Source organism: Nicotiana tabacum, chromosome 17, assembly GCF_000715075.1.
Source record: "Nicotiana tabacum cultivar K326 chromosome 17, ASM71507v2, whole genome shotgun sequence".
NCBI lineage: Eukaryota > Viridiplantae > Streptophyta > Magnoliopsida > Solanales > Solanaceae > Nicotiana > Nicotiana tabacum.
This window is the reverse complement of record NC_134096.1, coordinates 124,230,591-124,241,282: the sequence shown is the minus strand read 5'-3', so window position 1 is coordinate 124,241,282 and position 10,692 is coordinate 124,230,591. Positions and strand designations below refer to the sequence as shown.

Here is a 10,692-nt window from a genome sequence, read left to right as displayed (position 1 = left end):
GCTCAACATTTTGGCCCTCATCAGTTTAGCCTTCAACATATTTGCCTTTCGTTTCCTCTTCAGTTCCCGAAGTTTCAGAACCGGAATCGGAAGAACTGGAAGCATCAGGCTCTGCCGGAGACCCCTTTTAGTAGTTAACTCAACCTCACAGGCCTTAGCGATTTCGGCATCAAAGTCAATGATACCCGTTTTATCCTCTTCCAAGGTTTTTCTTCTAATGCTGTACATAACATAAGTTTTCTCAAACACGAGGGAAGACGCTCGGTGCTTAAGTTCTTCTTTGAGTTAGGTTACCTCGATAGAAAGGTTTTTCTGGGCGGATCTAACGGATCTGAGGCTAACATCAAGGTCACGGACATTTGAGCTAAAGAGCCTATTATGCTCAATAGTCGTCCTATACTTCTTCTCCAACTAGGCAGGTTTCACCCCCGCAACAGAGACATTTGATGTTTTAGTGGAGGCAGCCTTGCGGTCGGTTGCAGCAAGAACGACATTATGGCCTCAGCAGCTTTGGCTTCCAATTCTGAGAGGCGAGCAACAGTTTGCTCCCGCTCGGCCAAAAGTTGATCACGTGCGGAGGTAAGTTCTTCCTTTCTCCGAATCAACCTTTGGAAGTCCTCGGAAGCAAGAAAGCTGGCCTACAAAACAAGAAAGGCAAACTTAGGATATTTTTAGGCAAAAATAGAAGAAATAACAAATGAAGTAAAGAATTTAACGAGCGGGGTTGTGCATGGCATTGTTCAACAAGCACATTCCCAAGAGAGCCTATATCTTTTTCCAATCTTTCTCTGAAACCAAAGGCTTCAGATAGTTAGCAAGTTCCACCGGCCGGGATAGTAAATTGCATCCGGTGGAGACCGAAAGAGTAACACTCCTCCTCCTTTGCGGATCTTCTGAGGGGGGAGCATAGTTTTGCCCCAAAATTCCATGAATTGGGTACTGGGTGAGAAGGACACCCTCTTCTCGGGCTGATGCGACCAGTGGAGATGACGTAGCAGTTGCTGGTATTGGTGAAGATGGAGATAAAGCTGATGTTGTTGAAAGGTGAGAAGCATCTGCGACAAACGCAGTGCTGGTTGTTGGTTGCTCATCAACAAGGGACGGAAGGGACCTGATACTCAACACCAAAATACCGGGCGCAACGACTGGGACTCGGAAGCGGGAGTTGACATTTTCCATCATTTCATACCCCCCCCCCAGAGCGGCGAGACATCGTCCTCGGTTGGTGTAACTAACTCAACAGATTGAGTGGTCTGTTGAGTTGAGGAAGGTTATCATCTTCTATGTAGTGAAGCTCCTTCCTCGCTAGCTTCTCCATCATCGTAAATCATTACGGTATCTATGGTCGGCCCGGGCGGAGGGCTCGTCACCACGACTTCCAGAGATGACTAAGGGGCAGCATTCTTCGCCCTCTTTATTTTCCCCAGGCCGCAGAGGAACACCTTCTTTTTGGTTGCTTGTTCTCTGGCCGGGACTCCGAGAAGAAGCACTTGCACCAGAAGCAGGCCCGGAGATGCCTGTCTGTGGAAAAGCTTTCTGCAGTAGCCTCGTCGCATCAACATGATCAGCCAAAATATCCTCCTCGGGGACAACAAGTGAGCCCTGGGGTAGACCTATATTCAATAAGGGGAAGGAGTCAGATAACTTTCTCATAAGAAAAGGTAAGGACATAATGAGTTAAACTTACCATAATATTTGGCCTTTCACCCGTATTTCAGGGAAAACTCTTTCCACGAGCGGGTTTCAAGCGTGGTAACGTCCAAAATCTTCTGAACCTATTGGTCCAGTCCCTCAACCCTACGGGGAACCCACCAAGCCGCTGAGGCTGGAAAAGGAAGAAAAGTTAATAATGACGAGAAAAAGATCTTTAACAAGGAAAGAAACAGATTGTATACTTACAAGTACGGTTCCACAGTCCAGGGAAGGAAGGAGATGAGGCCGGGATGATGTCACTGGTGGAAACTGAAACAAATCGTTCTATCTACCCACGGTCGTTATCATCATCTATGCTACATAGCAATGCATGGTGGCCCCGCTTGCTGAAGTTGGTCATCCCCCCCATGAAAGATCTTGGGGGAATAAAGATTCATCACATGAGCTAAAGTTAGCTCCTCCCCCGTTTTCTGGCACATGCACCGAAGGCAAGTATTCATCCTCCACACGGAGGGACTCACCTGTGCCAAACACACTTGATAGTGGAGGCAAAACTCCTCAATGACGGAGTCAAGCTCTCCACTTAGAGAAAATATTCCCAAAGTGAAGGGATACGTACAGAAGTACGTAAACCCTTCTTGGGTAAGGTTACCCGCTCCGCCAAGTCGGGAACGATAATGTCTAGGTCCTGGCAACGACAATCTTCATTCACAACAGGAATGCTGGAAGAACGGATGGAAGAAGGATACCTGCTAACGGCCCATGTACGAGGGCTAACAGAAGGAAATTTCTCTTCAAAGTCTTTTGTTGTAACAAGACATTTAGGGATGATGGTGCCCACTGTTGGAGGATCAACATCCTCAGTTTTGTTCTTGTTCTTTGAGGAACTTGTATTCTTTGAAGAAGAATCCATTATATGTTATGGAAGAAGGAAAAGCTTTTTCGTTTGAAGAGAGTAAAAGAAAGGTTGAAGAACATGATACAAGTTGAATAAAGAGAGTTTTAGAGAGTTTGGAGAGTTATGGAGTATGAATGAAGGAGGTTGATACGTATAAGTAAAGGTTTAGGAGGCTAAATTTGTGGTCATGATTACCTCGATCACCGAAAAAAGTTATGTTGAATTGTGGGATGACGTGTGTTCGGGACATTAAATGCGGAGAGACGTGCGTCTAATCAACCGTCAGAAGCTTTTCAGAAAGAATCATAGTAATTCCTGACAAAAAGAGAGTTTCTACCAACTTTCCGATGACGCAAAGTTATGTCATCGGAAAGCAGGGGGATTATCTGTATAAGGTAAAATATGCTATACTAAGTGGGCCCTTAAGAGAGTGACACGTGGAGCCTAAGGCGGGGGATAGTTAAAACCGAAGGCAATTATCCCGTTTGTCACCGGAAAGAATGACACTCGTAAAGATGCAATAAATACCCTCCGCCCGGTAGTATTTAATATAGAATATTCTGCAGCATTTAATGCACTTCCCGTTACAGAGAATTTATCATTTATGCTCACCGTTACACCTTCTTCAATGGCCTTTATAATTGACATTAAAGAAGGGCGTGATTCTAGGACCTTGTTCCCTAGGTGCATGTGTGCAACTATAAATAGTGAGTTTTGTTATCATTGTAAAGGACACGACTTTTCTGGCAAACTTACGCTATAATCGATTCAAAACTTTATACAATTTTATCTTCTTATTCCTTGATTTCATTGTTGTTGTGTCCGGAAGCTCTGCTCCCAGAATTACTGTTCCCGCGATTTTATTTTCATTTCAAGGCTAAGTATTGCGTATTTTTTTAATTATTTTATTATTTCAGAATCGAATTAATTCACTTGTCTAAAAATCACGTATAAATTCAACTGTACCGTTTTACGGGCAAACAACATGCCAGTTCTTCCTCCTTTCTCGAACCAGCTCCACCACTTTCTGCAATCATCGGCTGCGCTAGCTACTATCACTCCAATCATCACTTTTTTCATCTTTTTCGGACGTGAAAACCGCCACCACTATCTTCTCCTTTTTTGGTAATTCTGACAACCACCACCATCTTGCTCGCCAGAAGAAATGGAGATCCATCACTGCCCCATTCTCTTTTCTATCTCCCTTCTTCTTTTCTTCCAGAAAATAATAGATAAAAAAGTAAAAACATCAATGAATTAAATCTATAAACTAAAAGAAAAAGAAGAAGAAGAAAGAACATTGTGGTTAGAGTCGCCGGCTTATGGGCTTAGCTGAAGAATAGGGAAGGGAAGGTCTGCGTGGGGTGGGGTTGGGTTATTATTTTTTTTTTTCTTAAAAATAGTTTTTGTTTTTTTCCTCATAATTCATTTTGTTAATTATTATTTTGGATCCAAATGCCAAATGTCATTCGTCAACTTGCCACATTATTGGCGAGTGTATTACACCCTCTTTAGTTTTTTGCTGGTTATCAAAAAGTGTCTAATTGGTTCAAATTTTGGGTAGTTTAAGCGTTCAATCGGAACAAATCTTAGATAAGGTGTCTAAAAGAAAAACCCAAAAAGGTTTAGGGGGCTGGGTATGATTTTGGCCTTAAATAAATGAACTCCATATTGTATATTTGAGCAGATTTTCTTGCTTATGTAATACTTTACTTGGAAATATATTACATAAGCAGATTTTCTTGCTTATGTAACAAGTAACAAGATAGAAAAAATATATTGACTACTGATAATTTTTATGCTTATTCACATAATTATGGTACTAGCTGAGAAAATAATGAATATTAAATTTAACGCCAGAGGACAATAAATTTCAACAACAATGCAAAAACCCATGTTTTGATGGCTTGTTATGGTCGCTATTTCCCATCACCTTATTATATGGAGAATATTTTTTCTTTTTAAGTAAACTAAACGTTCCCATTAGATAATTCCATATATTGGTGGGTAGCTGATCAACTGCTCATTCAGTTACTTTAAATTAAGCTAAAGAGCGTGATACCTTCTTTAATAATCTATGTTTTTTCATTAGCTAGCTACTTTCAATCTTTAAAATTTGAAGTTTTATTATCCATCATACAATTTTATACTCAATCTTGTCCACGAATTGCGACCTACTAGTGAAATATTTGTGTATTTATACTAATCGATATCATACACCAATCTTTTCTTAGCGTGGGTAAACCGATCATGTATCTTGGTTTATAGTAGGGAATAGTCTAGTAGCGAGGGGAATCAACATCAGAGGCGTAGCAAGGATATGAAACATATGGGTTCGGGATTCCAAATCTTTTAAAGTTAGTGGGTTCTAAATTAATAATTTGTACCTATTAGAATTTCTTAAAAAAATACATGATTTGGATCAAAGTTACTGGGTTCGCCCGAACCCGTATGTTCTACACTCCCTCCGCCCCTGAGCAACATAGCTTTAATTTCCTCGTTTAGATATGGATTAATTTTAGAAGTTACATAAAATATACTAGTAATGTTTGAAAGACAGACCGTTGATCTAGAGAAAGAATAGACAACATTTTATTAGTGGTGTACACAAGATTTTATGAGAGTAGTATCGCATCTATTGTCATAATCAATTTATTTTTAAGTGGAACTATTTTGGTTTTGAGACTTCAGTTCCTAAACCAAATTGATATTTACTTTTAAATGGCCGAGGCCAATTGTATATATGAATATAAAATTTTTTCTTAATATTATTTTAACATGTAAGAATTATTTTTCGCAAAACAAAGTTGATTGACACCCCTCAGTGAGTGGTGTTCAGTGTTCTGCCACTGCATGCAATTGCCATGTAATCAATAATTCGCGGATGAATTGTAGACGACAGCAGATTCTCTAGAAAACGAAAGATTCAAAGTTTTGATGCCGAGTCAATATAATGGCAATATATGTACTGCTAAAATCATTAAAGTCAACCATGTTGCATCTTTATAACAGTTTTGAATTTCTTCAGGCGCATTTAGGGCATGATTAAGTTAGTTAAGGTCAGCTTTGATGTTCTTTCAAAAAAGAAATTTATAAGCATATATTACTCTAATAAAAAGACCAAGGAGTGGACTAGCGGCAACCCATGTGTCTGTGTGTAATATGAGGAAACTTCGTGTGGATCAAGAAGACCGCAGCTAATTTGAGTAACTCTTCATTATCGACGTGCACAACCTTGGAAATATTTTGGTGTGAAACTAAAGCACATTCACATTAATCTTTCTACATTCTACGATTCCTCGCCGTGATCTCATAATTTTGTCATATTCCATGATCATCGTTCCAACTTCAATGCATGATCTTGGTATATATATACAGTGGCGGAATTAGGATTTTTATTAAGGAGTGTCAAAATATAAAACAAGTAAATATACACGAAATTAAGGAGGCTCAACACATAGTATATAACTATATATACATAAAAAGGTATTTTTTACGTATTTACACAGTGTAATTTTTCGACGAATGTATATACATGGTCAAAATTCATAATACCTCGTCCAAAGATTTAGTAACCTAACATTCTTTAAAGAAAGAAGAAAGAAAAACTGGTACAATACAACCTTGCAAAAAATTTGACTCTAATATCATATGTTACAGAATAATTCCCTTCTTCGGGTAGTTTTATCTGCCTCTCCTCGCCCTGGATGTTTAATTAAAGCAAGTATATATGAATACTTAAATGGCGACTTTGAATTACCCAAAGCAATTTAAGATTGCTTGAAATAGTGATTTAATATAGGATTTAGCAAATTGAAAAACACTTGTTCCATAAATAATGGAGACTATGGTACAAAGCTAAAATGATGAACTAGAAATTTTCAAAGCAACCCACAAAACTTGGCACGATTAGGGCGCATTGCAAGAAGAAGAAAAAAAAGTTTCTAACTCGCATGCATAAATCCCACTTCCCACTATTTACCTCCTCAATTGTCTCCAACTAACCGCTCTTTACGACTTGTGAGTCAAAAAACTATCAATATTTTCATCTTAACTAACACATGATATTTCAACTTTCTCTTTCCAATTCCATTAGTCGAAGATTGGCTAAGTAGAAGTCTCAATCAAAGCACAGGAGGCTGTATGTGCTATGTATGCGTTAGACAATGCTACGCATTTGGATGTGAGAACTATTTGAGAGCATTAACCAATAAAATTGAAGTCTATCAAAGTGAAGTAATAACAACAATAACAATAACATACCCAGTATTATCCCACATCGTAGGGTCTGGGGAGGTTAGTGTGTACGCATACCTTACCCCTATTTTGTGAAGGTAGAGAAGTTGTTTTCAATAGACCTTCGACTCAGAAAAACATAAGCACCACATTAATTAAAAAAAATAGACAATGAGGGACAATACCAAAAAGCCATATAAAAGTAGCATATAAACAACACGATAATAAGATAATCAAAATAAAAAAAAATGACGGGTATTCATAAAAACTTACTACCAACAGAATGCGAGAGTGCGTACTAATCCTATTGGTATGAAAAATCTATCACCTACCCCACTACCCTAATCCTCGACATCCACACCTTTCTATCAAGGGTCATGTCCTCGGTCAGTGAAGGTGCATCATGTCTTGCCTAATCACCTCTCCCCATTTCTTCTTCGGCCTACCTCTACCTGATCTCCGGAGGCCCTCTAATGTCAACCTCTCATACCTCCTCACCGGGACATCTGTGCTCCTCCTCCTCACATGTCCAAACCACCTAAGCGTTAAATTATCTTTTCCTTATTCTAATCTTGATGACATGCATGCATGGGCTCAGGTAGCCCTTTAGCCACAGGATACTCCCTTTGCTCCACAATAAGTGACCATTTTAATTTTTTATTTTGGTCCAAAATAAGTGTCCATTTACATAGTCAAGAAGGAATTAATTTTTTTTTTTCAAAATTTGCCCCTATTTACATATTCCAATGTATCAAGATAAGAATTAATTAAGATTAATTTAGTGAATACATCTTTTTTTCTCTAAAATTTCATATTTTCTTAATGGGTTATGTGCCAAAGGTAAAATGGTCATGGACAAGAGGGAGTAGCTTTCAAAACTTTCTCTAGGTTGTTCACGTAGTTCCTGTGAATGGATTAGGACAAGTACAATTGTAAATTCTGGTATATATAAGTAAGGCCAAGATAAGGTCTTCTGGTCATAATACCATGATTCATGGAGTTATTTTGGTTGATTTAACTTTTATTAGGCGACAAGCAAATGACTCTTGTGACACCCGGCCCCGGCCTTCACTTTTTTCTTCACATCACAAGAAAATTATTAGTGCGTCCTTTTCAATGGCTTGTGTTTATGGGGCACTTTAAATATTAGGGGTGAAAAACGGGTGTATTCGGTCAGAGATGAGCGAATCGAAAACGAATAATGCAAAAAAGAATAAATTGTCCGATTCGATTCATATTTAATACAAATAAAAATAGGTTAACCGACAGATAATATGAATTATTCATGACTTATTGAATGTGATCATTTTTTAGAGCATTTCTAGTATCACAAACTTGAGGAACCCCCAATTTGAGTCTTTGCAAATGTAGAAGTTAAATCTATTGAATATCTATCGGTAATCCATTTTTTAAGTGGATAATATGGATCTTATTCATATTTGACCCATTTAAAAAAAATACATTATACAACCTATTTTTTAGAGAATAATGTGTATTTTGCCGCTGCTAAATATTATTAACTAATAGCCTACTATCTTTTTTATAATCTTTTTGTATAGGGAGAGAGTATTTATTGTGTTATTATATGATCGGGTTTGAACTAGTAGGCCCACCCGAGCCCAATGCACAGAGTCCAAGGTTATGGGTACGTGGGTAAATCCAAGGATTGGCCCAATTAGCTCGGCAAGCAAATTTTGCTGAATTCTTGGCATTTGTTTTTATAAATATGTGCTTGCAAAAATTTACTGTACAGGAAATAAAAGCTCTGCAAAAAAATTAAAATTTAATTTTTCAAAATTCCTAAGATGATTGAGACATGTGCCTCATAAGCCTATACACCTTGGTGCAACTCAGTTTTCTTTTTCTATCTAATCCATTTGATGACCAAGCACTTAACGAATTTAACAATTCTCTTAAGTCTTTAACTAAATAACTAAGAACTAAACTAATAACTTGAAATTTCAGCCATCAAGATGATAAGTAATTTCGAAGAACTAAACTGACAAATATAATAGTACTACTTTATATGGGACAATCTTTTTAATATGACACAAAAAATGAACTAAACTAGCCAAAATTATGACTGATCGTCGTTATTCACTTCTAAACTTATCAATTGAAAAGTATTAAATAAAATGAACTAACTTGGGCCAGAAAGTAGGCGCAAGACAGTCATGTTGCAAATTCAGACACAGTAAGTCAAGATTGAAAGCAAAGGAAGTAGGGGCGGATCGAGAGTTCTAAATTTATGTGTTTTGGCACCATAATTGTTTTATTTATTGTGTTCTGAACAGATTATTTATATATATTAAGTAAATTTCTTAATACTTAGAGTGGAGTATTATTTTTGCGCACTCGGAGTGACGTCGTATAATTTCTTTTATACCATCAAGTTAAACGTTATATTACTTTATTGTTGCTATTGTTTATTGCTTCTTTTTCACTTTTCTTGAGCTAACGGTCTATCGGAAACATAGTCTTTATCTTCATAAGGTAGAAACAAATCAAAATTGTTTGCAGAAAGTATGCTGGGTTATTAAGTCAAGTCCCGCCATAAGTATTTGAACAAAAATACTGACAGCTGTCTAGCACCTTGAATATTTTGCCAACGTTCACTTTCTTTCCATAAATTTAATTTTCCCCTTTAATATATTCTGTGTAAAACACAAACAATATTGACATCTTAGCTTCGGTTCCGAGCCTAAGAAAAAATTGACCGTTGCTACCAAACCTAAGTTCAAAATCTCACCAAATCCTACAACTGCTTGAAAGCTGAAAGAATTCAAGAAATCACCAGCTCCTCGTTTCATTTCTCCAAAAAATAAGAAAAAATGGTTTCTAAAATCATCAAAAGAACTCCCACAAAGTCCATTAAGAACCGTAGAAATCTCCCTAGCCATCTTCGCCGTAGCAAGAAGAAATCCCCATCAGCTAAAAATGCAGCCTCTGTAGTTGTTGCTTCCATTAACAAATCCTTGTACACTTGTCACCGCCGTCTTATTAAACTCTTCTCAAAATTCACCCGCATTGCTACTCCTAAGAAAACTCCCAAAAAACAAGGATATCAGCTTCTTGGTAAAGTTTTTGATGAATCTGCAGCAAATGAGAGCAATTTGAGGCGATCGCTTTTTGATAACGGAAATGCCCTTCCCCCATTGGTGTCACCTGATAAAAAAACCATTTTTCTTGACTTGGATGAGACTTTAGTGCATTCTAAGCCAAACCCACCTCCAGAAAAGTACGATTTCATTGTTAGGCCGGTGATTGATGGACATAGAGTAGAGTTTTATGTGTTGAAGAGACCATTTGTGGATGAGTTGTTGGAGTTTTTGAGTGAGAAGTTTGAGGTTGTTGTGTTTCACTGCTGGGCTTAAGGAGTATGCTTCTCTTGTTCTTGATAGAATAGACAGAAAAGGTTTGATTTCGCATCGGTTGTATAGGGATTCTTGCAAGGAAGTTGATGGGAAGTTTGTGAAGGACTTGTCTGATATGGGGAGAGATATGAAGAGGGTGGTGATCGTTGATGATAACCCGAATTCTTACCTTTTTCAGCCGGAAAATGCTATTCCGATTAGGCCATTTACCGATGATCTTGCTGATGGGGAGCTCAAGAAGCTCACTGAGTTCCTTAATGGATGTGTTGAAGTTGAAGATATGAGAGATGTTGTTAAGGTTTATCTTGCTGAAGAAGAAGAAGCATACACATCAGTAGAAATTTGATTTTGTTTTTCCTTACTTTTTTATGCTTAATTTACTTTCTAGTTCTGCATTTATTTGGTTCCTTTTCTGGAGGATTAATGTAATAGGTTGAACACTTTTGTGTTCAATTGGAAATGAGAAATGTAATTGGGAACTGTATACAATTTGGAAAAGTTTAGTGGTAAACTGTCCTCTTTTGTTCTCCT

At 37.7% G+C, this 10,692-nt stretch overlaps 1 pseudogene; it reads left to right on the top strand.

Annotated features, from left to right (window-relative positions):
- The first annotated feature begins 9,478 nt into the window (after positions 1–9,478).
- LOC107759962 (uncharacterized) lies at positions 9,479–10,692 on the top strand (annotated as a pseudogene).